This window comes from Taeniopygia guttata, chromosome 5 (genome assembly GCF_048771995.1).
Source record: "Taeniopygia guttata chromosome 5, bTaeGut7.mat, whole genome shotgun sequence".
NCBI classification, from domain to species: domain Eukaryota; kingdom Metazoa; phylum Chordata; class Aves; order Passeriformes; family Estrildidae; genus Taeniopygia; species Taeniopygia guttata.
Genome location: NC_133030.1, coordinates 836,439 through 860,439, shown reverse-complemented (window position 1 = coordinate 860,439; position 24,001 = coordinate 836,439). Strand labels below are relative to the sequence as shown.

At 39.0% G+C, this 24,001-nt stretch overlaps 1 protein-coding gene across 8 annotated transcripts in view; it reads left to right on the top strand.

The window, feature by feature from the left end:
* Positions 1-24,001, top strand: part of NELL1 (neural EGFL like 1) — a 273,062-nt gene that overhangs the window by 138,950 nt on the left and 110,111 nt on the right. The window lies entirely within an intron of this gene.

The window sequence follows — 24,001 nt, the reverse complement described above, 5'->3', positions numbered from 1 at the left end:
GTGGAGTGAAGTGGCAATCTCAAAGGGCGGGTTACCGGCCTCACATCCAGAATCAACGCGTGTGTTTGCAAAAGACATGAATAAAAGCCTTTAGGTAGGCATTGATAAGATGGTCACTCTTTGAAAGATAGTGCTGTTTTCTGAAATCTAATCTAGTGACCTTCTTTTCCACTATTTCTTCTTTGTGAACTAAATTAGCATTCCAGAAAGCAGCACTGTTATTTTTGGTGTGGCGCTTGCACTTTCGAAGCGCTGTGCGGGGTCTTGGGTGGTCAGGGAGGTCAGTAAACAAACATTACAGCTGTTCTGGGGATGGACTGGGGTTGGGAATTGATAGATTTGGCTGCTAGCTGCAAACATCAGTCTGGGGCAGCAGGCAGTGAAGGCAGGTCTGTGATGGAATAGGTTTCAGGTTTGTTTTGTGCAAGAGCTCTCTCTAGATCTTGCTGTTCTAAAGGATGTCATTAGGATCTTGCTGTAGTGGGGTGACCCTGTCTGGATTCCTGGTACCCACCAAAGCCTCTCTACCATTTCCTTCTGCAACTGGGCAGGGGAGAGAAAATGTAACAGAGATTCATTAGTTGAGATAAAGACCAGGAGAGATCACTCACTGTCTTGGTTTGAAAAGACAGGAGTCTGCTAAGGAAGGCAGGAGCTTCCCTCGAAGTGGAGAATGTAAACCCCTATCCCTCCAAATTATTATAATTCTGAAATTAAGGGGCTCTCAGGCAAAGATATGGGAGTAGCAACGACAGTTCTTTATCAGGGAAAAAATAAAAATGCAGTAATAAAAAACAACACTGACAGAGTCAGAATATGACCTGACACCCTGTGGGTCAGGGCGGTGGCAGCAGTCCCATTAACTGGTGGCTGCAGTGCTCCTGCAGTGACAAATGTGGTTCTGCTGGAGCAGGATCCTGGACAAGGGGGGAGTTTTCTTCTGAAGGTCCAGTGGTGGTGTAGATGGGCCTGGTCTTCTTCTGGGAATCCAGTGGAAAAAAAGGTGGATAACTGGTGCACTATTGCCATAGGGTGCCAGAGCTCACCTCTAGGTCAGGGGTGGTCTCTCCTCCAACCCGAGCTTCCAAAGAAAGGCTCAGCAGTCTCTGCTGTCCGGTCTCAAGGCAGTTTATTGCAAGTTATCTAAAAGATTTTCTCCTTGAGCTGCTGTGGTTTGCTCACAGCTCAGGCAGAGGCACACACACACCCTGACATCCTCTCTGACTCCCGACTGCTTCTTCTCTCCCCCTCTGCCCAGGGCTGTGCTGTCTTTTATATGGTACATTACGTGTTACATGGGTACAGTTTTTCCCCAATACCTATTACCTATATTAAATGGTGCTTTTCTATCTTTTATATGGTACATTACATGTTACATGTTTACAGTTTTTCCCCAATGCCTATTACCTATATTAAATGGTGCTTTTCTATCTTTTATATGGTACATTACGTGTTACATGGTTACAGTTTTTCCCCAATGCCCATTACCTATATTAAATGGTGCTTTTCTACTCTAAACCAATCTGTGAGTGCCAACATCACCAAGAACATGGAGGTAAGGAAGGAGAAAGAGGAAGGACAGGACCAGCCAAAATCCCTCCATCTTAAAACCTCTGACCCCATGTACAAAACCAAAACCCCCTGTACAGCACTAAAAAAATCTTCCCTCCACTTTGTGACTACTTCCACTATAATATCTAAATTTTTGTGACTTCTTGTTCTTCCTGCAAGGCTGGTAAATCGTTCCATGGTTCAAACCCAAAATCACAGCTGTTTCCAGCTGCCTGCCAGGGTCTCAAATGCTTCTGACCTGGACCCGGAATATCCAAAAATGTCTGAGGGACATTTTGAGTTCCGACACTAGGGAATATCTTTTTTTAACAATACTAAAAAGGCTGATTCTTCTGTATTTTCAGAGAATGCTGTAACTAACACAGATAATGTAGCTTCTCAATGCATCCTTTGAAGCCTGATAAGTATTTAATTGCTCTTTTGGAAAAGGGAAGCTGAGGCACAGAGAGTTGGAGTGTTTTGCCCAAATTCATGCAAAGACTGTGGCAAGCATTGGGGAGTCTAGTAGAGAGTCAGATAAATTGCATATGGGAAAAACACAGACTTAGAGCAGCAAGAATTCAGTGAACAGTGAGGTTTATTTTTATAGATATTGACATTTTCACAAGAAACAATAGCAGTTCATTGAAGCACAGTGTGCATGAGCCCTGAGTAACCATGTGGCCTTTATGTTATAAATCTTCTCCTTCCTTTTTCCATATGGTTTTTTAAAATCTTTTGTTGCTTTGGAGTTGAATTATTCCCCAGTCCTCTAGTTTTAAATGCCATGCAACATTCTTTTGTTCCTGACTTCACCTTCATTTTATAGGCTTACTGGATTGGTCTGCAACATTCTTTACATTCCCTCCTTTTAAAAAATGGCATTAGAAAATGGAATATTATTTGTTCCTAAGTGCTTTCAATCTGAGGAAAAAAAGTACTAAAATTGCAATATTTACTGTGATTTAAATTCCTCACTGGTAAATAGTTTAATTAAACATCTTTGTGCTTTCCTGTGCTCTAGGCGTGGAAGTATTACTAATTTGTCCAGAGTAGTTGGTAATCCTTTCAAGTCTTTTTGACACATTGATTTTCTGTAACTTTATTAATACTAAAATTAATTAAACAGCTGACCGCAAATCATGCTGATGGTTGTATTTCTTGACTTAGGCATAATTAGCATTTTTACATTATTTCTTAGCTGCAGCCTTTTGTGCTGGTATATAAACTGTCATAAAAATGCAGTATTTTAAATTATTTTGCCTATGTATGTTCATGCTTATGCATAAACTTAAGCATCAAGCATAAAAAAAATAATATTATTGATTTAATATTCAGTCAGGATTAATGAATGAAGCTGTCTATCTAAAGACACATCAAGGACAAGCCATGTCTCCTGGTCAGCATTTGTCCTGAGTTCTCTTACTGCAGGATTTCTCCTTGATACAATGGGACTAAATCCATTTTTATGGCATAGGAACTCTAGATTCCTAAATGTGGCAATTCCTACAAAGAGTCAGTGAGGTGAGGGATGGAAAGAGAGCCACCACACTAATTTCTTAGTGGGAATGTGCTATCTCACAAACATGTAGCAGCTGCAGGATCGATGCCAATGGCTGGAAGCAAAAAGCTCTCATGTTTTAGTCATCTGCTCCCACAGTAAGGTTGAATGCCTTAAGGAGTGCAACTTGCTTTTGGGAAAGAGTTCACTCAATCAAGTTCTGATCTTTTTGGAGATAGAACTGCCAGGATTTGTCATCTCCTTTGTCCAAACTTGTAAAAAATTTTCCAATCTCTATTCTGTTTCTAGACACCATTTGTAAAAAACTCTTTGTTCTTCAGACACAGAATTGAACTCTCCTACTAAATCAAGGAAGTAACTCAATCACAGAGAAGGGCATCAGGCTCCCCATTCCTCAAGGCAGGATCCATGGACTCTAAAACATCCTTTGTCTTATCTGTTCTTAAAAAGCACAAACAATTTCAATGAGGGAAACACTTTAATCCCCCTTTTGTGTGTCCCCCTTACTCAGCCATTTAAAAAGGTTTCCTTAACAGCTCCCTTAAATCTCTCTTGCCACAATTTGAGCCTGTCACCTCTTGTCATATTCACAGTGAACACAGAGAACACTTTGACCTTTCTATTTGCACTCCAATTTAATATTTGAAATACCTTTTCATGAGGTAATGTTCTCATCTGAAACCTAAAAGCCTATTTTTCGTTTTAGGGTTGAGCAGTACAGCAATATTCTAACTTTTCTTCTTAACTTCACATCTTTTTTGAAAAGATTCTGGGTCTTTGCCCCCAGACTTTCAGTGTCTTTACAGAGGTATTTTTCACATTGAACTGCAAGATGTTCACGTGTGTCACAGGAGGTGCTCTCAAGAATGGTCCCAGGTAAGAGGAGGTGCAGTGTGTGTGAGGTTGGCAAGTCAGATGTGGCTTAAACCTCCCACACTGATTCTCAGAGTCCCAGGCTGTGTTCATGTCTGCTCCCAAAGGCTGCTGGAGCCAGCCCAGTGCTGGCCATGCTGGATAGGAGTCCTCTATTTGCCCCGCTGTGTCCTCTTTTTTCTGTCCAAACATCATTCAGCCTTACAAAGAAGAGCTGTCAGATGACTAATTGCCAAGTACAGAATAGCTATAGGGTTTGCTTTTGGTGCTCAGTTAGATTCTGTGGCTTGTCTGATTTGAGTAACAATGAGCACATGGCTGCTGGAAAACGTCAGGAAAAAATGCTCTCCCAATATGCCTGTGTGTATCTTTCAGTGTGTGTCTCCTGTGTGACCGAGACTGTGCAGGGTGTGGCACATACATATTCATTTCTCCCAAAGAAATCCCATAAACAGGGAGAGGAGCCCATTCACACTGGGTCATAGGAGTGCCAAATTCCTGTGACTTCAATGTAAGGAATGGTGGAAATGATCTGGGATGCAATCACTGGACCTGTAGAAAGGCCAAGGACTTGCAGTGTGTTTATTTGGATTGGACAGGTCTGTATGTCCTGAAAGGCAGATGGTGGATGAAAACAGCCTAACGAGTTAGGAGTGGCCTATCTGTGAAATGTGCAGCACTTTGCTGCTCTGCTGTTGTATCTCTGTGTTTGCTGCTTGGATTTATGATTTCCAGAGTTATGAAACAAAGGAATTCCGTAAAGCTCATTAAACGGAACAGAAAATTTTCCATGAAGTTCGTGGTTCTCACATCTGATGGGCTTTTGTGACAGTGAGAAATATGTGTGACAAAGGCTTTATCATGTCTTGTGGTTTTTTCCTTTTTTTAATCTAAATCTGTACATTATACACCATGAAACAATGTATTAACACTTCTCATTTTGCTATGATGTCATTTTTATACCTGTGCTGAATATTTCATAGTTGTGTGCATATCGATTGGGAGAAAGCTAATCTTTTATTAACAGCTATTGATTCCTGAATGTCTATTACTGTATACAGGTGATCAAAGGATCACCTTCTGAGCAATCTGAAATACTGAGAAGACCTTAGGACCCTGGCTCAATGATAGGCACCTCTAATTTGTTTGAAGTGGCTGGGGTTTGATGTGAGCACTGTTTAGAAATGCATTGTAGATCATCCAGCTCTTGCTCTTCTGGTTCTGCATGTTCACAGATAAGTTAAAAAAATGCTTTTTCAGGAGAAATATGTACATTAAAGGGATGGGGAAGAGTGCCAGTGGCTCTAAAGGTGTGAAGTGTGATTTGTCTCTTTATGGATAGCCTAATTCTGGTTTTGGAGGACCTTTATGTTCTGTCTGTGAGCAAGAATATTGAGATACAGTGTGGATAATACTGCAGATGAATGTCAGTGTAGCTGATAACTAGATAGTCTAGATTCCTAAATTTATTTCTGTGTTTGCAAACATTAGTCAACAACCATGAATCTGGTAGTGCTGCCTTCCTGACATATTTGTGAAATAATTTAAAAGGGTGTAGAGGAGCTGACACTGGCAAGCAGACTTGCTTGGTCCTTAAGAAATACAGGGATGGGGGAAGGAGAGGTGCTTTGATCTATCACTTTGTAGTTAATATTTTCATCCTTTCTGCTGTAGGCTTTTTGCCTCTCAGTATGAAACTTCCTATTTAGTTACATGATTGCATGTAATAATTGCTCGAACTGGGGTTTTTTATGACTCTCACAGAAATAGCTCTCATTCTTCATTGTCAGAGAAGTGGGACAGAGCTGGGCAAATGAATGACACAGTCTTGCTAATTGTGTTCCCATTAGAATAGTCTATTGCAGTTTCTGTGTGCTTAGATTTTTTTTCCCTTCCCTTTTCAGAGTTTACAAATAAAGTTCATTTTTACAAAATGTGGTTCATGCTGCTGGATGAGATAATCAGGTGTTTTGGGGAAGGCTTTGCAGAAGGGGCCAGAAAACAAGGCTGCCAAGCTGCCAAGGATGTCAATGGAGAGACAGGTTAATGGCCTCTAAGGGAAAAGTATGTTTTTCCTATTTATTTATGAAGAAGAAAAGTTTCCATGTTTTCAGGATCCTAGTGATTTGGTTTAGTCCTCTTTGTGCTTGTCATAACCGAGGGTTCTATTTCACAAAGTTTAATGAATAGAATTTTTCATACTGCTGAACTATCTACCAGCTATTATCCTTTATGCTCTTTTTTTTTTGTTTGTTGCTGGCCTTTTGCTTTTAAAATAGCACAAATGTTAAAAGTGGTGTTCTGTGGAATATCTGACACAGCAAATTCTTCTTCAAACAGTAAATATGGAATGCACATATTTAGGCACACACACTCCCCAGAGGGGCAGAGAAATCCTCTGATCTTTGGAGACTTGGTCTCAGATAGATTCCTTGGTATTTATCCAATTCTCAACTGCATCCTCTATTATAATTTGGCCACAAAAATGGCTTTGCAATAAAGCAAAGACATTCAAAAGGTATTCCCATTTCCGCACAACATATAAAATTACTCTTTTTTGAATGTGCTAGTAGTGCCTGCTCAGGACACTTTTACTTCACCTTGCATGCTTTTGAGTTCCACAAACCCTCTGATGTTCATATAAGGGTTATTAAATGGATGTAAACCACATTCCCTGTTTCTCTGGCTGGCATGTTTAATCACTTAAAAAAATCTTTTGATTGATTCACTCCACACTTAGGAAAACAGATATATTCTATTCCTCAGAGAAAGTTCAAAATCCACAGTCCAGGTGGCTCTTCTCTCCCTGGATCTGGGGTTTCTAACTTTTCCAAGATCAAGTAAACTGTACATGGCATCTGGTAAAATAGGTTCCCTTACATTTTTTCTTGTTGCTGCTGCTAAAAGTGAAACAATACTGGGGACACTTCCAGAGGTGGGGCATCCACAACTTTACCTGGACAACCTGTTCCAGTGCCTCACCTCCCTCACGGGAAAGAATTTCTTACTGGCACCTAATCTGAACCTGCCCTCTTTCAGTCTGAAGCCATTCTGTGTCACATCACTCCCTGTCCTAGTCCAAAGTCCCTCTCCAGCTCTCTTGTAGCCCCTTTAGGTACTGGGAGTCAAGATCTCCCCTGGGCCTTTTGTTCTCCAGACTGAACAGTCCCAGTTTGCTCAGCCTGAGAAGACAGGAGAGGTGCCCCTGCCCTCTGAGCATCCTTTATTGAAGTCTTCCTGATAAGGAAAACTGAAGATGCAGAAGCTGAAGGGTGTCCATCGTTCTGCCCTCAGTGATGTCTGTATGTGTGTGGTTCCTGGGTATCCATCCACACTGCCCTTTCTGCAGGAGCAATGGTGTGGAGGGCAGGCTCCTGTGGGCCACCTCCTGGGGTCTCCTCCTGTGTGACACCTCCTGAACGACTCTGAGCATCCTACACTCCTGCAGGAGCTGCCCCAGGTGAAGGCAGGAAGGCCAGCTGTCAGAATCTGAGCTATTGATGATTCCCAGATTGTAGAAAGTCTCTGTCTGTCAGCCCCGCTGCCAAAGCAGAAGCCATAATTGGTCTGTGCTGTTTCAAGGTTGTTTATTCTGTTTATCTCTAACATGTTCTGCTGCCCTGCCGCAGCTCTGTCCTGCAGGGCAGCGTGTGGGGCTCTGCCCTCAGTGGGATGGTACAAACATTAAATACCACAAACTACCTGTGCTGGATTTACAATAACGTGCCAATATCTGTCACCTACGTTGGACAGTGTGTCCCCAGCCTGAACCAACAGAAAAATGCCAACACCACAGTGAAACACGGAGGGCATGAAGGAGGAGAAAAAGGACAAGGCACACCCAATTTCCTCCATCTTGTCCCCTTTGGACCCCTCATCTAGAATCCTAAAATTTTACTTTTGCACCTGTGCCACACTTAATTATTACTGATATCAAACACTCAGAGCTTGTAATTCATCCTGTAAGATTGAAAACTCTTTTCCATGGGCAGAGATCACAGACAGTGTCTCTGGGGGCTCTGTCCAGGGGGGTTCCTGACCCCTGCCAGGGTCCCAGCCCTGCCAGGGCAGCCAGAGGGAAGCTCTGGATTCCCACAGCCAGCTTCCCATTCTTCCTCCATCCCACCACCAAACCCAGTGTAAATGTGCTCTTTTATCAGCTAGAATTGCCAAGAACATATATTAAACAAGAACAAATAATTAAAGTGGTATAAGTTTTTTGAGCCACTCTTGTAGACAGCAATCCTGGCTGCCCGCCTGCCCAAGATCTCTTCAGATAGCAAAGTCCATGGGTTTTTTATTTCAGATAAAATTAATTGCCTTTTTATTAGAACCTGGCATCTTGACCTGCAGTTGACCTTGTATTTATTTTCTGTCAGCAGAGTTGGTTGTTTCAGAGAAAATACAGGCCTCCCTGCAACTATAATATATCATTGAAGGAGTCCCTTTCCTTGGTTCCATCTAATGATGATTTTGTGCCTTGAACCATAAGAATCAATAATTTCATAATTAAATTTTAGCTGGCAAGATGATTTGTGCTATTTGTGTTCATTAAGGGACTACTATTTTGAATATTATTTGACTTAAATTCAATACTGCCTAAAGTATTTTATCAGTCAGACCTATTCTGTAAAATGATTGTTTCTCTCTGTCCGCCCTGATTTTTTTCCCCTTTAATCTCACTAAGCAAGAGAGCATTTTTATTAATACTGGGTAAGAGTACTCTACATTCTGGTACTCATTTTACATACCTTCATCATGGCTGCAGTTAATTTTCTCATAAGTACTGAATAATCATAATCTTTAAAATATTTTTATTCAATTCTAAAGAAAACAAATGGGACCTTCCAAGGAAGAAAGTTAAGTAGATACATGAATATTGTAGTGATCTTGAAGAAACAATAATTTTTATCACTTCCATGCTTTACAAAGAGGAGGATAATTGCTGCTATCTGTTTAAATCCCTCAAATGCTATTTGTTGGTATAATTTCAAGTGGCCACAATACATTATTTCCAATGTCCTTACATTTTAAGCTTAATATAAAAATGTAATTGCTTTAGAGATGATAAAAATGAGAGTGTCTCTGGAAAGGCAGACTCAGTTAATCAGTGAATCAGTTACCTTGGTTTTACAGTAGGGCACAGATAGCACACAGGATACTATTGCAAGTGGTTTTTTCTTTGGTAAATGTTTATGAGCTTCTCTCTTTTTTTTTCTTTTTTTTTTCTTTTCTTCTTTTTTTTTTATTCCTTTCCTGTCTATAAGCATTATAATCCCTAAACCATGTTACTGCAGTGTGCAGGCAGGAAAGTGTAGACTTTGTAAAATATAAATTTCAGATGTTGTATAATTATGACATCACCATTTTTTCCTGTAGTTTCTTGACATTTGTGATCTGGTGCAGACCCTAATGCTCCTGGTTCTCCCCCACCATTTAAAAGCTATCTCATCTCTTATAATATGGCAAGAATATGAGAAACTTGGTAAAAATTACAGTTTTTCCTGTAGTGTTGCATTCTTGCTTTTTAAAATATTTTTATTTGACATATGAAGGATACACTTCCAGGCTTTACAGAAAAAAACTGTTAAATATTATGTTCTAGGTAATTTCTGTAGTGTTTATTCTTTCTGAGACCCAATATTAACTCTTATTTATTTTCCAGAACTGAATTACATTTGTTTCTCCTTAGTGAGTTTTTTGTTTGTTTGTTTCCTAAAGCTATTAGGATGCTATTGTATTATGTTCCATGTCTTTGTCTTCCTGTATCTTTTCGTAAAGGCAAGTGAAACTAGTTCACACTTTATTCCTGCTGCCTTCTCTTTCTGAGTGCAACTGATAGAAATCTGAGTTAAGAGTTTTCTTCCTCTATACATGTACATGTACCCCCCTCTCCCCCCCTTTTCTGGTTTGGTTTGGTTTATTTCCATTATTGTTGCTCATAATTTTTAAATCCATGTTGTATTTCTGTGCCTGGCCCAATGTTTATGATACCAGGACTGGTCTAAGATGTGGTGATTTGTTCCAGCCTACACAGAAAATGAGAAAGGCCTGTCTAAGATGTGGAGATAATCCTGCTGTACTTAACAACCATCTCCTGATACAAAATAAAATAAAAACCCCTCAATAATAATTGTTATTATTATACTACAACCTACATTGTGCCTTCTCAGGCAAAAAATGGCACTCAGTGAGCATCACAGAATAATAAGTGTTTCCCTTTCAAAGGGTTTTGAAATCTTTGCAACACAATGCCAAGTAAGCATTTCAAAGACAATAAGCCTAAAATATGAACCTTCCCCATTAATTGTTCAGAAAAAGAATGAGAAATAGGCTCACAAGCTAAGATAGTCACTGTTCTTTATGTTAGAAACAAAAGATGGGTTCTTTATGTTAGAAACAAAAGATGAAAGTCTGGAGCTAGTGATTGGTTCACCCAGTCCAAATGTGCCCCTTTCCCAGAGGGGCTAGTGAAGTTTTAGGGAAACATTCAGGCTCAGAAGATGCCTTGTTTGGCTGGCTCTTCACTACAGGCTTGTCTCAGGGTGTCATCTGTCTGTATTAAACACACTCCATTCGTGAGACACATTTTCTCTCTGTCTCTCACATTTTCTCTGTGTCTCTCATTTTCACTTTTTTTTTTTTTATTTTTTAATTACGCCATAGTTATTCACAGTTTTTTGGTGAAAAAAAGAGGAGGGATCTCCCCAAGCTTATTTTTTCCTTGTATTCCCTCATTGTCATTCCTCTAGCAGGGATCTGCTGAGCTGTGCTGGGCTGTTTTCTAAAGGCCCATGCAGTCCTTGCTGGAATTCTGAATAACTGCAGTTATGAGTAGGGATAGGAACTTTGCATTGTAATTCAGGCCTCTGACAGGGTTAACTGCACTGAAGTTTTTTTTCTGTTTTGTGTGGCTGCTTTCCAAAAGCTCTTGGAAAATACAGCAGTTTTGCCAGTGTTGGTGTGGTCACTGATGACAAGACTTGGTGACATGTAGTTTGTCTTTCCCAGTGTAAATACTCTTTTGGATGCCCTAGCAATTAAAAAAGCTTTTTCTGGCTGAAATGGATTACTTTTTTCTTATTAAAGGAGAGGTAAAAGAAACTATACTGCATATGTATAACTTTTAAGCTCTAAGATTATTCCTGGTTGACCATATCTTGCCTCTTAATAAATATTTGAAATGCATTTCTATCCTCTTAATTTTCCGAGCTGCATGTGAATCCAGCGAGCTGTGCCTCACAAGATGACTTCCTTGGGTTGCAGCAGCATGAGGTATCCCATTGAAATTCAATTTGTGGTTCCAGGCAATTGTTTTGTTACACTAATTTTATTCACCTGGCATCTTTTTCATGCTGTCACCTAGGACGCAGGGTCAAATTAGTATCAGAAGAAATCCTTTTTTCTCCTTCCAAATTAAACTATTAATATTTAACTACTCAAATTGCTATTAATTTTTAACATATTAATTGAATGGTCTCTTTCTGTGGCATTGGAGTGCTTGTGCATAAGGCTCCTGCTTCTGTTGCTGCAGGATGGAGATGGGATGGAGGCTGCTAGCTGACATCCATCCCATCTGTATGCATCGGGGCTCATGGCAGGAGATTCCCTCCAGGGAATTCATCGCCGTGATGCTGCAGGCTCTCTCTGTGTTCAGGTTTTCTGAGGAATAGTTGAAACTAAAAGCTCCATGCCCCTCTATGGGCACAGTTACTCAATTACTCTGATGCTAATTTAGTGCTGATTTCAGCGCTTGTGTGGCAGAGCTCAGGGATATGATGTGATGGAAAGAAAATTTCTTCTTTTACTGTGACAGTATTTGCTGTTACTCGTAGACATTTGTCATCTGTCAAAGAAGTGACACACGAGACACTGATTGTTAAACATTGTAATTGGGTTTGAGCCCCTAAATGGAAGATGTTAAAAGGACTGAAATTACAGTCTTTATCAAAATTATGTTCTAGCCATACTTATATCACTCTCCTCCCTTCCCCTAACCGTGGGACAGGAGCAGGGTGGGGACCTAGGAACCTTGCCTTTTCTTCTCTGAATAGGGGTGTTCTTCTAGGAAATAGTGAAGACACAAAATGCCCTTGCAGGAATTAGGGACAGTATCTAGAGCAGGAATGTTATTTCATGTGTTAAAGTATGCCTTTGTTTTTCTCTCTGGTGACAAATGACAGGACCTGAGGGAATGGCCTGAAGTTGTGTTGGGGGAAGTTTAGGTTGGATGTTCAAGAAAAGTTCTTCCCCCAGAGGGTGTTTGGGCAGTGGAACAGGCTGCCCAGGGAAGTGGTCACAGCCTGGGAGAGTTCAGGAAGCATTAGGACAACCCTCTCAAGCACATGATGGGACTCTTGTGAACGGTGCTGTGCAGGGCCAGGAGCTGGACTTTGATAATCCTTGTGGATCCCTTCCAACACAGCATGCTCTGTGATTCCGTGTTTAATTAGTTTGATCTTTTCATTTCTTGAAATTCTGTGAAGGGTAATGTATGGGCATGTACCTCCTGACACCTTCCTCTAAATAATTTTACAGTGATTGTCTTTTTGATGCTTAACCTGTGACAGTAGGTTTACATCTATCATTTTCCTAATGGGCTTTTATCAGATTTGCTTCAGCCATTCCTTGTTTGTGGTTATCAGCAACCTGTTTCAAATTGTCTCTTGATTATTTTATGGTGTTTGTACATGCAAGCTAGCCCTGAAATGTCAGTGGTGCTCCAGCATGTCAAAATATTCACCTGTCAGCCAACAGTAAAAAATGTCTGGTTTCTTTTATATTCCAATCTTTAGTTTCAAGTGGTTCAAATATTCCAAATCCAAACTCTTTTTCATTCTTGTCTGTTGGTGAACCATTTCATTTTATTAGATGAGCTTTTCAGTGACATAACACCTTTCCGACCATTCCTTTATGAAAGTATCTCCATCATCAGGCAGTTAATGAGAGAGGGGGGTGGAATTCAGGTTGTGCCAGATGTTCTCACCTCTAGATTGTGCCTTCTCCTCTGAGCCATGTTCTACAGGAAGACCTGTGCTCAGTTTAGCTAACAGAATCATTACTCCCTTTTCTGAACAGGAATGCTCATGTAATGCTGCTTTTCTTTGCTGAAACCCATGCTGAAATTGAATTTTAAGCAGTACATAACCACGTGGTGTGCATGGGTACAGGTATTTTCTGGAGGTTGTTCCTTGTGAACATGAAAATTGTTCTTTCCAAGTTCACCCTTACTTGAGTCTCATTTCTCATATATTCTCTTATTTGATTTAGGTCACATTTTCTGGAGAAACAGTCTAACCCTCCTCCTGAAGTTTAATCTTCCTTTGTGATCTGTGATCATGTAGCCCCAGTTTCTCACCTGTCCTATCCTAGCAGAGAGAATTTGGGTAGCACTCTCTGAGTCAGTAACACGGAGAAAGGAGCCTGGAAGTAAATTTGATTTCATGCCCTGGGGGCTCCTGCTCTGAACCTCCAGCATATTACTACAGTGCTTTTGGTGGCTGATGGTTTTAGATACTTCAACTTACTGTCCCTTTATCCCCAAAATTACATTCTAAGTTTCTTGGGGAAAATACTTCTTTCTTGTCTCATCATCAGTTCTCTTGTAAAACCCTGTATTTGAATTCCCCTTTTTTGTTCTACTGTGATTATCCTTTGGTAAATTGTGAAAGCTATACAATGTATGGTCTATACATTCTGTTTGATCCATCTTTTGTCTTCAAACTGTCCACTGTTCTGCTGATGCAAGAGGGTGTAGCTGCAGCCAAAGGAGCTCAGGTTGTGATCTTGTCAGATCTCATAAGACAAGTATGGGCCTATTGTGATCACTGTTGTGGTAGAATATCTCCAGGGAAAAAAAATAAATGCCCTATGAAATGATGATGCACTGGTTTATATTTCTGCTTTCAAATAAAAATTAATTCTAAGAGTTGAGAGTATATATGACGCTGAATTTGCACATCTTGAGGGGTAAAGTAATTTGATCACTTCATTCCAGATTAAAGCTCTGTAGTATTTTTGTGAAGCTAAAGAAGTTAACTGAAGATTTGTACCCAGGAGTGACATAAAGAACTAACCTTACTTGTTTTGATTTTTTTCTGTTTTTAAAATTTTAAAGTGCTGAGAACCCATTTTTCCTAGTTAAATCCACTGGGAGAAGTTAGATTTTCAGCACTCCGAGAGAAGAAACATTTAGCAATTTAGATACCTAAATACCTAAAATTGATTTTTTCAACATCCATTTTTGAGAATGCCAGTCAGCACTCACTGACTTTCTTGCAGTACTTACAACCAGGGATTTTTTTTTTTTTTTTTTTCTTTTGGTCAGATTCATGTATTTTCCTGCAATATGATGATGCTTATCCAGGGAAGTAGTTGTTGAGTCACCCTCCTGAAGGTATTTAATAGACGGGGAGATGTGGCACCTGGGGGTATGGCTTAGTGGTGGGTTTGGCAGTGCTGAGTTGATGGTTTAACTCACTGATCTTGGGGGTCTTTTCCAGCCTAAATGATTGTATGATTTGACATTTACTGTTTACTTTCAGTAAAAAGCAAGACTCCGTCTTTGCTTGATTAAAAGCTTAAAATGTACTCGCAGCATTTGCTTATTTAAAAAGTAGTACATAAAACATAAAGGAAAACCTAATGGCTTAATTATGTCTGACTTCATGACCAGAAAATCAGTATTTTCTGTATCTAAAGGAGAAGTATGCTAAGTCTTTTTGACTTTCATATTACCTAAAGATTTTTCTTTGCATCTCTGATGGGTGCAGAGAATTAATCCATGTCCTGTCCTCATTCTGCTTGAACTCTGCTGCAGAACCCTACATGTGCTTTTATGTGCTCTTCTGTCAGCAGATTGACACATCTGTCACACGTGCAAATTCATTTAGAAACAATTCCACCTTCCTGTATTGCAGTAGCACCAAGGGAACTTTGTGCTTGTTTGGAAATGGGGTATATGTTGCTTTTTGAAATTCTTTTCCATATGGTAGTTAAAGCACTGTGGAGTGCTGGAAACTGAAGCTTTACAGGACTTTTATCACCAATATAGGTTCATGAAGCCGTGATGAAATGTTGGCTAAAAATTGCATCCAAAGGTATATTACATTCTTTTTGTATTACTGATTCTGAGATTTCTGCAAAGTTAAGCTTTCAGGTATTGTTGAACTGAAAACACCTGAAAGATGAGATTCTGGTATCAACTTGATAGAAGTATGCAGCTTTCACAATTTTATGGATAAAAAGCAGCCTGTCCTGTTATATTGCTATATAAATAAAATGAAGCATATTGCTTGAGGGCTTTCTTCCTGACCCAATGCAGGTGCTTGGAACATATTCAGCCTTTTACAACAACGAAGCAAAATAAAACTGTATCTTAAGATTTAGTGTTAACAAGCATTTCTCCTGAAAGCTGTAAATTAGGCAGTGGTACTTGCTAGACAGTGTCTCAGGTACTTCAGATACTGTCATCATGTGTGATTTCTTTGTTTCCCTAAGTGAATGTCCTGTGATTTAGAGAAATTGAGAACTTCACAGAACTGGTGTGTTGTTCTTGTCTCTATCAATACTAATGCCATGCTGCAGTCTAGTTGGAACTGCCGAGCTGCTTTCTGTCAGCATGGTACACCAATGTAATTCAAGGCTTTATTTGCTTTCTATGTGAAATTACCTACTTTGTAACTATGTCAAGAAAAGCAACAACTACATAGGGAAATTTGGAATAACTAGTGGTTTATAAATACACAAATCAATATATGCAATCAAGGTGCCTCATAAAAGTCCAATGCCTTGATGCTTAACTAGTTGATGAAAAAGCAAGGGATTGTATTAGAAGTTTAACATCCCATAGTAATAATCAAAATGATGATACTGCTTAGCATGTTCCAATTAAAAACCACTGTTCTGCTTTATAATTCAGTCAGGATGGCTTGTGTGAGGTACTGTGTGTGAGGCAGAGCTCAGAACACAATCCCTGCACACGGACCTGTGCTCTGACTGACCAGTGCACATCACGGCCATACTGTGTCTTTTATGAAACCTGGAATTTCTTTGGGATTCCTTAAGTAAATAAATAAGTGAAAAAGAGACAGACATGCACACTAGGTTACTGCATTATCTCTAGAAGTGACAGTTGCATAAACTGGTTATTCTGATATATAAATCTGGTAAGGAGAAACAGTTTTAAAATGTTTTTGTTCTTGCAGATGAGGATATATCTATTTGTTTTTCAACACATTTCCCATGTGTACAGTATCACATTTTTGTTGATTTTGTGAATCATTTCCTGTTCCTCTGAGGTTTTGTCTTAATAATTGATATCCCTTAGTCTTAAAAATGGTTTTCTATTGGAGCAATAGGTTGTATACTTCCTTCAACCTGTGGAAGAATTTGAGAGATTAATTCTGAGCTTGTAGCACCAGAAATGAAGCTCCTATGCACTCTATTACCATTTAATTTAGGGATTACTCAGGGTCTGTAAGGTAGTCAACGTGCAATCCTTACTAAATTTTAGTTCTGAAAAGTCATCTGGTGTTTGTGGAGTTCAGCCCCACTCCTGCAGACTCTGAGGGGTTGCACATGACAGCTCCTTGTTCAGTGCAGAACTGTACTTGCAGAAGAGCTCATTCCTTTGATGGCAGGACTTTGCCTTCAAAAAGCTAACACAAGTTTTTTTTTTAGTTTTTTTTTTTTTTTTTTGGACAATGAAGTGTGGTTTCTTCCTTATGGAGATTTTTGTTTGCCTCTCATATGCGATGTGCAGACCTTCTAACTCCTGTAAGGAATGTTTTGTGTAGATCCTGTCTGAATTGCATCCAGTGCCTGTCTCCACAGTTGTGCTCAAAGTTTGCTGGCAAGTTTTGGAACTAAAGATGCAGATCGCTAATGACATGAATAATCTGGCTTTCAAAAATAAGTCCACAAAACTGCAGCAGAGTATCCACTTGAGTATGTAATGTAGGTTGCCATTTTATTATCAGCCTCTAATAAGGATCTGTTTTGAAATTTCTGTGTATATCAATATTACTAATATTTTGCTATTATATAGGGCATGAAAATTCAATGTAAAAGATTACCCATTATGCTGTGACTTTTGATAGCTCCTTGATTAGCTCCTTTTGATAATTTTAATATTATTTACTAATTTGACATGTCTACTCAATTTAAATGCACTTCAAACACTAGGGAAATAATATTTAAGTATAAAGATAAAGCAACCATGTACATGTCCAGTGATTCTTGCATTTTCAGACATTTGATCTAGTTTGTTCAATGCTTTTTTTCTTTAATCTTGGGGAACTTCTGACTGGAGTGAAGTGTGTCTAAATCTAAAACAAGGTTTTTCAAGATTTCACTTCTTCAGCTTTTTCACCTCTTACTTTGATTCCTTGTTTTCTTTTTTATGATTGTGTTCAGAAAACAGTAAAACCAAATGTCTCTCTTCTCACTTCCTTACAAAAAGTTATATAGGCATTTAAGATATATGTGCAGATATTTTATAGTGTGCTAGCAAAAGATCAATGATTTTTTTTCTTCTCCTCTTCCAGAAAACAAATGCAGTATTACTGTCAGCAAGGCCACCTATTATTCATCTTGATTTAGTCAAAAATAAACTTTTTTATTACAACAATTTAGAATTTCTTCACTGCTCAGTGAACTCATCTCATGGAAATTCAAATGGGTACTATTGGCAGTTGTTTTTATAAAGTAGTGAGGCAGAACAGAAGATCAGAGTATAAAGTACCTTCCCCTTGGGGAAAAAAAAAAAAAAAAAAAGATGGGTACATACACAAATGCTCTAAATTAGCCATTACCATTCAGAAAGAGATACTGAAAATGTCAGATACTGAAAATGGTCAAAGCTGAGCAGAATAGTGAGATCCTTTGGGAAAGACATTGAGAACCAGTTGATAAATATTATTATACTGATGTATAAATTCATTATGTTCTGGAGCCTTGAATCCTGTGTGTGCCTCTGGCCTGCCCTTCTCACAAACTGAGAATCACATGGAGAACCTCAGTGCAAGCAGGGATGTGGTGGAGCAGAACTCCTGCAGGTTCAGAAGGAGTTTGAGTCCAAGAGGCAGGCACATTTGGAATTCTATCTTCAAATTAAATCCCACTATTTCTTCCTAATTACCCAAGAGGAGCATGTGTCTACTTCTTTAGAATGTAGTCTAAATAATTTCATGTTTAACACCAGAAGGTGTTTGTTGTGTCATAAATTACAAAGGCATTTTAGTTTCTTATTAAAAGAATGGCAAATGGGGCATTTCTGCCAGCATTTTGGATGTTGAAGTGCTCATAGGGATGGAGTTGCAGAAGGAAACAGTGGGACTTTTCTGTTCTGCACTCTGTTCCTTCTTCCTGTTTCCTTGTGGAAATGGGCAGGGGGAGCTTGGATGCTGAAGCTGGGAATGGATATAGATAAAATTAATTTGTTTCTCTGATTCTCATGAGTAGAAAAACACATTTGATTTTTTTTTTTTACCCAGAGTTTTCTGAATTCACAATTAGCTATTATCATTCACCAGCTTACCATCTATCTGCAATGTAATTTCTTGTTTGATGTATGCATCTTGTTTCTAATTGCCTTGGTTTTCTCTGGGAGATTCTTCCTGTGTGTTCAGAATAAAGCTTCCTTTTATTCAGTCTGTTAAAAGCTATTCCTTTTGTTTCATCACAACTTCTTATGAGCCGAAATCCTGATTCCACAAAGTCCACAATTCTGCCTAAATTAATTTTTTTTTAATCTATCATTTTTAAAGCCTTAGTTATTACATAGAATTCTAATGACATGCAACAAAGGGTTGTGGCTTTTTAGAAGTATTTTGAGAGATGGCTTTCTCCTTTCTGAGTTTTCAGAGACCACTGCTTAATGGCTGCCAGATAATTAATTTTACATTAGGCCATGTACTCTACACAAATGGTATCTGTATTAATAAAAAATGGTGGCATTCAATGACCTTGCTGTCCTGGAGCTCTCTCTCCTGAGTCTCTTGGTCACAGAAATGTTTGCTGCATTTGTGGTTTTGCACCCCACAAGCTGGCTGTTATCTCAGCAATTTAGAGAACAACTTAGATTTTTTTTTTTTTAGTGCTATGAAAATATGAATAAATGGATAGTCAGAATCTTTGCAGAGTGTATTCCAAAGATGAATGTTTTATTATTGAAGTATGAAGGCTTTGAGGAAGCAATGAAAGAGAATCCTTACAATAAGAAAATTGTTTCTGTCTTGTAAGCAAGTTTAAATTGGGGCCTTTTCTTGTAATAAGAAGTGAAAATAGCTATAGTGAAAGACCCTACAGTGGAATATCTCCTGTAATTCCATCCCAGTGTCTGTTTTTGTTTTTTTTTTTGAACAGCATCTCTATTTAAAGAAAATGTAGACAAAAATTTCAGAATTCCTGCTTAAAAATAAATCCCGTCTTAAGTGTACCTTTTAGAAATTATAAGTTTGAAATCCTTCATGTGCTTTTGCACAAAGGAAAGCTATCCTGATTTTATGACTTGACCAAAAGGTTCTTAGCTTCACTATGCATTTTTTGCTCTATATTTCAACGTAGGGTTCCAATTTTCAATTAGGTATTTTAGACAAAGCACAAACAATACAAATTCTAGAGTTATTCCAAGCATGCACAGGAAAAAAAAAAAGTGAGAGAAAGCTAAAGTTGTCTGATCCTGCCTTCATAGCCCATACAAATCTAGTTAGTGATAACAGTGTTATGTCTTTCAACATGGGAAAGTAGAGGCATCTTATAAATTCTGTGGTAGTTCTGGAAAATGTGTTAAAAAGATGCAAACAGAATATAAGCAAAGGCCATATACTCCTCTTAGATAATGAATAGAAAATTATTTTATTGAAAAATAAATCTCTTATCTCTTATGTAAGAATGTGGATGTTTATAATACCCAAAACTTCAAAAGTATAGAACTATGTTATTTTGTGACTGATGCTTCTGATGTTAATTGTCAGAGCTGCTTAGAGGTTTTCACAAACACTGCATTTCATGTGCATATGAAGGGAGAAAATTTGCATTTTATTGTAAATGTTTATATGTATGTTTAGATATGCTTCTTTTTGCTTTCATAAACACACAACAAATCCTTTTTTGTACCTTGCATGTGTTCCAAATTATTTTTTTGTGGTTGTTTTTACTTACAGACAATTTTGCATTGTCATGTAGGTGGCTTCATGCAGAATTTATTACCTCAGGCAAGCAAAATCTTTGTCTGGCACCTTTCCTTCTGCCCCCAGAGCTTTTCCTCCTGCATTCTTCCAGTTCAGTTTAGCCCAGAACAGAAGGTATTCTTTAATTACCAGAAAACAAAACTATTTTTGAGGTTCCTTCACAAAGATTAGTCTGGAAAAGTTGTGGTAAAAAGGATTTGACAGAAATACGTGTACATGTAGGTTTTTTTGTCCTTGTTTGAGTATTTCAGTTTGTACTTCCCACTGAAGCGATCACCCATCAGCACCTGGAGTGATAACTCATTTGAGCTTAGTTAAAACTTAACCAAGTGGTTTCACAGCTGAAACGTGGCATGGTTGAATGGTCTGCTGCTGCTGAAGGTGGAGCTGCTACAGCTGTGTGTTGTTTTGGAAAGACAGGAGTCTGTGAAGGAAGGTAAAAGCCTCCTGTGAAATGGAAAAGGTAAACCCCCTCCCTCTGAATTACCATAATTTCAAAATTCAAAGGCTCTCAGGCCTCTTTCTCTCAAAAATGCTGCAACATCTATTCTTTTCATTTATGATCATGAACTCATTTTGTGTATATTATATAGCAAATGGAAGTCAGAGAGATGGATAACTTCAGTCAGACTTAATAGTGACAGTTTCATTCCTGAGCATGGCAGCTCATTTGTTTACATGTATGTGTGTATAAGAAATTAAAAGGTACTTTTGTTGTTGTTTGCTAGAGTCCCTTTCTTGTGCTTCTCATTTCCAGCTACAAGGGAAATAGTCAAAATAAGACAACTTTGGCATTTTGTCTTGCCTCTGCCCTCTTTGGTGCTTTGGAATGATGCTGTTTGTGACTCCTTTCTCTTGCTGTGCAGGGTCCTCTGCCAATTTTGTTTGGTGCCTAGTCAGTATTTACCATAACATTAAAGCAAAAGCAGGCTCTGTCTGATGTGCTCGAATGGGGATGTTTGGAAAGCAATGTGTGTATGAAAGTGATATTCATTGCAAATTAGTCACAATCTTATTTAGTTTAAACAGAGGATGAACATTTCCATGCTCCCTTCCCATTGTGAGCACACAAGTGTTCCAAAGGATGAGCTCCTGTGAGGGCACATAAAACGCAGGAAAACTTACTACTGAGAGATTCTTAGGGATTTTTCATCTGGATGAAAGGAGTTTTGTACCTTGGCAGGAAATCAATGCTTTCTCATTCTTATTAGGCCTGTAGCAACATCAACTATAGACATCTCTGCACCAGGGAAAACTTCATTTGAACTTCCCATCGTTGCAGCCACATTGCTGCTAAGAAATCTTGGGATTCCTCATGCAGATGGAGTTCCCTTAGTCTTCCTTGTGCTAGCACTGTCAGGGTGTCTCATGAAGGGCAGGTTCCCATGTTCAGATATGTTGCTGACTCTTTAAATTACATCAGCTTTGATAAAACTGACCTCTGTTTACAAAATATTACTGTGGGATAGCTGCTCTGTCAGTGCTAAATCTTTTGATATTTCCAGCATCTGTGTATCTGCAGAAATGCTAAACAGTGATTTACATTGTCAGAGTCCTAGGACAGCCCAGAAGACTTATCCTCTGCTGTGCATTTTGGAAAAACACATCTGGTACCACTGTGAAGTCTTTATTTATACTTGAAGTGCTGAGAAGCTAATAGACTGATTTTGGCACTTGTTGGAGTAGGAATATTCTTGTGTACACACATGGGCCTGTCACAAAGGCATTCTCATTATAGTTTGAATACTAACCCGGGAAAGCTCATGACAATTGGAAGTAGGAAGAGGAGGGAGAGATTTTGGAGAGGGTGTCTCTTTTAAAAGAAAGCATAATTCAGCTTCAGCTGCTGTAGAGCTTCCTTGGAGGATAGCTTGATCCTTTTTGTGTCTGACCCAGCAGCCTGAGCACCATGAGACCAAAGCAGCAAAGAATCAGCCTGTGGTACAGTTTCCTTAAAGATGAGGGAGAGAACAGGCAGCCCTTCAAGAACTCTGCCATTCTGAATATGCAAGGCCTCTGAAAATTGGCAAGAAGCTGCAGTGAATTACTAAGCAGAGCTAGGGACCAACATAAACTAACAAGTATAAATTCAAGCATGAGTTTATCAGCTGAAGCCAGACACATATGAGAGTTTGTGTGTTTCTTGCTAAAAGCAAAGAGTGAGAGGCTGATATATTGCTTTGATGCTATTTAAGAGAAAATAGTTGCAATCCATATCATTTTGCTGTCAAATGTATTTGAAAAATGGAAAACATGTTGGATATATGTTCTGCAAATAGTTATCAACAGTGTTCCAGAAGTATTTGGTTTAGTGGATCACTTAGAATTCACCATTCAAATCTTATATGTCTTGAATTATCCTGAAATTGGCTGTTGTTCTGTACTGTGGCAGAGTGAGAGCATTGCAGAGGTTAATTGCAGCCTGTCAAAGCCCGTGATGCTGCTGTTCTCACTGGAGAGACTCTTCCAAAGGGCTTTGTTTAGTCTGCAAAAAGAAGTATTTTGCTCATATTTTAGAGGCACTGCCTCTCTGTGATCTGTAGAAGGCTAGACTTGTCTGTAGTCCTTTGAACTCCCTGATGCAATGGTAAAAAGCTTAAGCAAATCCTAATTCCAGCAAAGCATGGCTTTTACCTCTCAGCATATGGATATCAGCCTGAGGATTGCAGCTGCATAAAAAGAAGGGTTCCAGATTCTGATTTTTTAATGCCAATTATCTGTTGTGTGGTTTTAAGAAAATTCATTGCATTCTTTTGATTCCACTGAAGAAAATTGCAAAGGCACCAGTGCAAAAGTGTAAAATATTGAGGTCTTCTTTGTGCAATCCTATATGAGGGAAGCTCTTTGTAATTGCAGGAAGAAGCAGAAAGCTTTGGGGTCAGGTAGCTCATCACCTCTGACTGGTGCTTTACAAGAACAAAAAGGTAGCAGGAGAGTGAAGTGCAGGAGCTGAGGCAAATTTGGCTCAGGGTAGCAGCTGAAGCTGCTGGATGAAAGCAAAGTATGGCCTGTTTGTCTGGGAGCTCTTTGAGGCTCAATGGTATGATTGGTGCTCTAAAAATGTGAAATGTTACTACGAGTCAGTTCAACATGAATTAGAGCAAGCAGTTGTGACAGCTGAACCGTGTAGTTACAGGGCGGGCTGGTAGGGCCCCTCTGGTGTTACTTAGCTTGTATTTATGATCATTACTGCTGCTGATGGACAGTGATGTAAAGGTTAATCTTCACAGCAGATATTTTCCCCTGAAAATCTTCTTCATAGCTTTTTGTCAAAGCCCTTACTTTGCCTCCTCACCCATTCTTTTTCTTCTGTTTTTAAACCTAAACAATCTCCTGTTGCCGTGCACATGTTGGGTTCCTGAGCAGGAGCAAGGCCAAAGCTGATGCTCATGCCAAGCCCCCAGTGCCAGCGTTCAGGAACACACAGAATCACAGGATATGATTATCTGCAGGTGCTTTTATTGAGAGCTCTGGAATCAGGGGTCCAGACCCAAATCTGACTTCGACACGGCTTTCGAGCTCTACGTATTTTATATTCTATCCTTATATAACTTACATATTAATTATTAAACTCATGTTGTTCTATTGTATACACTGCCATGAGTTTCTCATGATCTTTCTTAGGCCCCTGACCACAGTTTGTCATGATTATTTTTATGATTAAACAGTAATTATATTTAATTACTAAACAATCATCACATCTAACAATTATATCATTTATCATGTACTAGCTACACAGGTGCAGCTCTAGCAAGGTACAAGGTCTTCATGTACCTAGGGTATTTATTTTTCTTTTCAGGGCCTACTAAGCTTAATTTTCCTTTTAACCCTGAATCCCCATGATTTTAAAACCCTTTTGCTA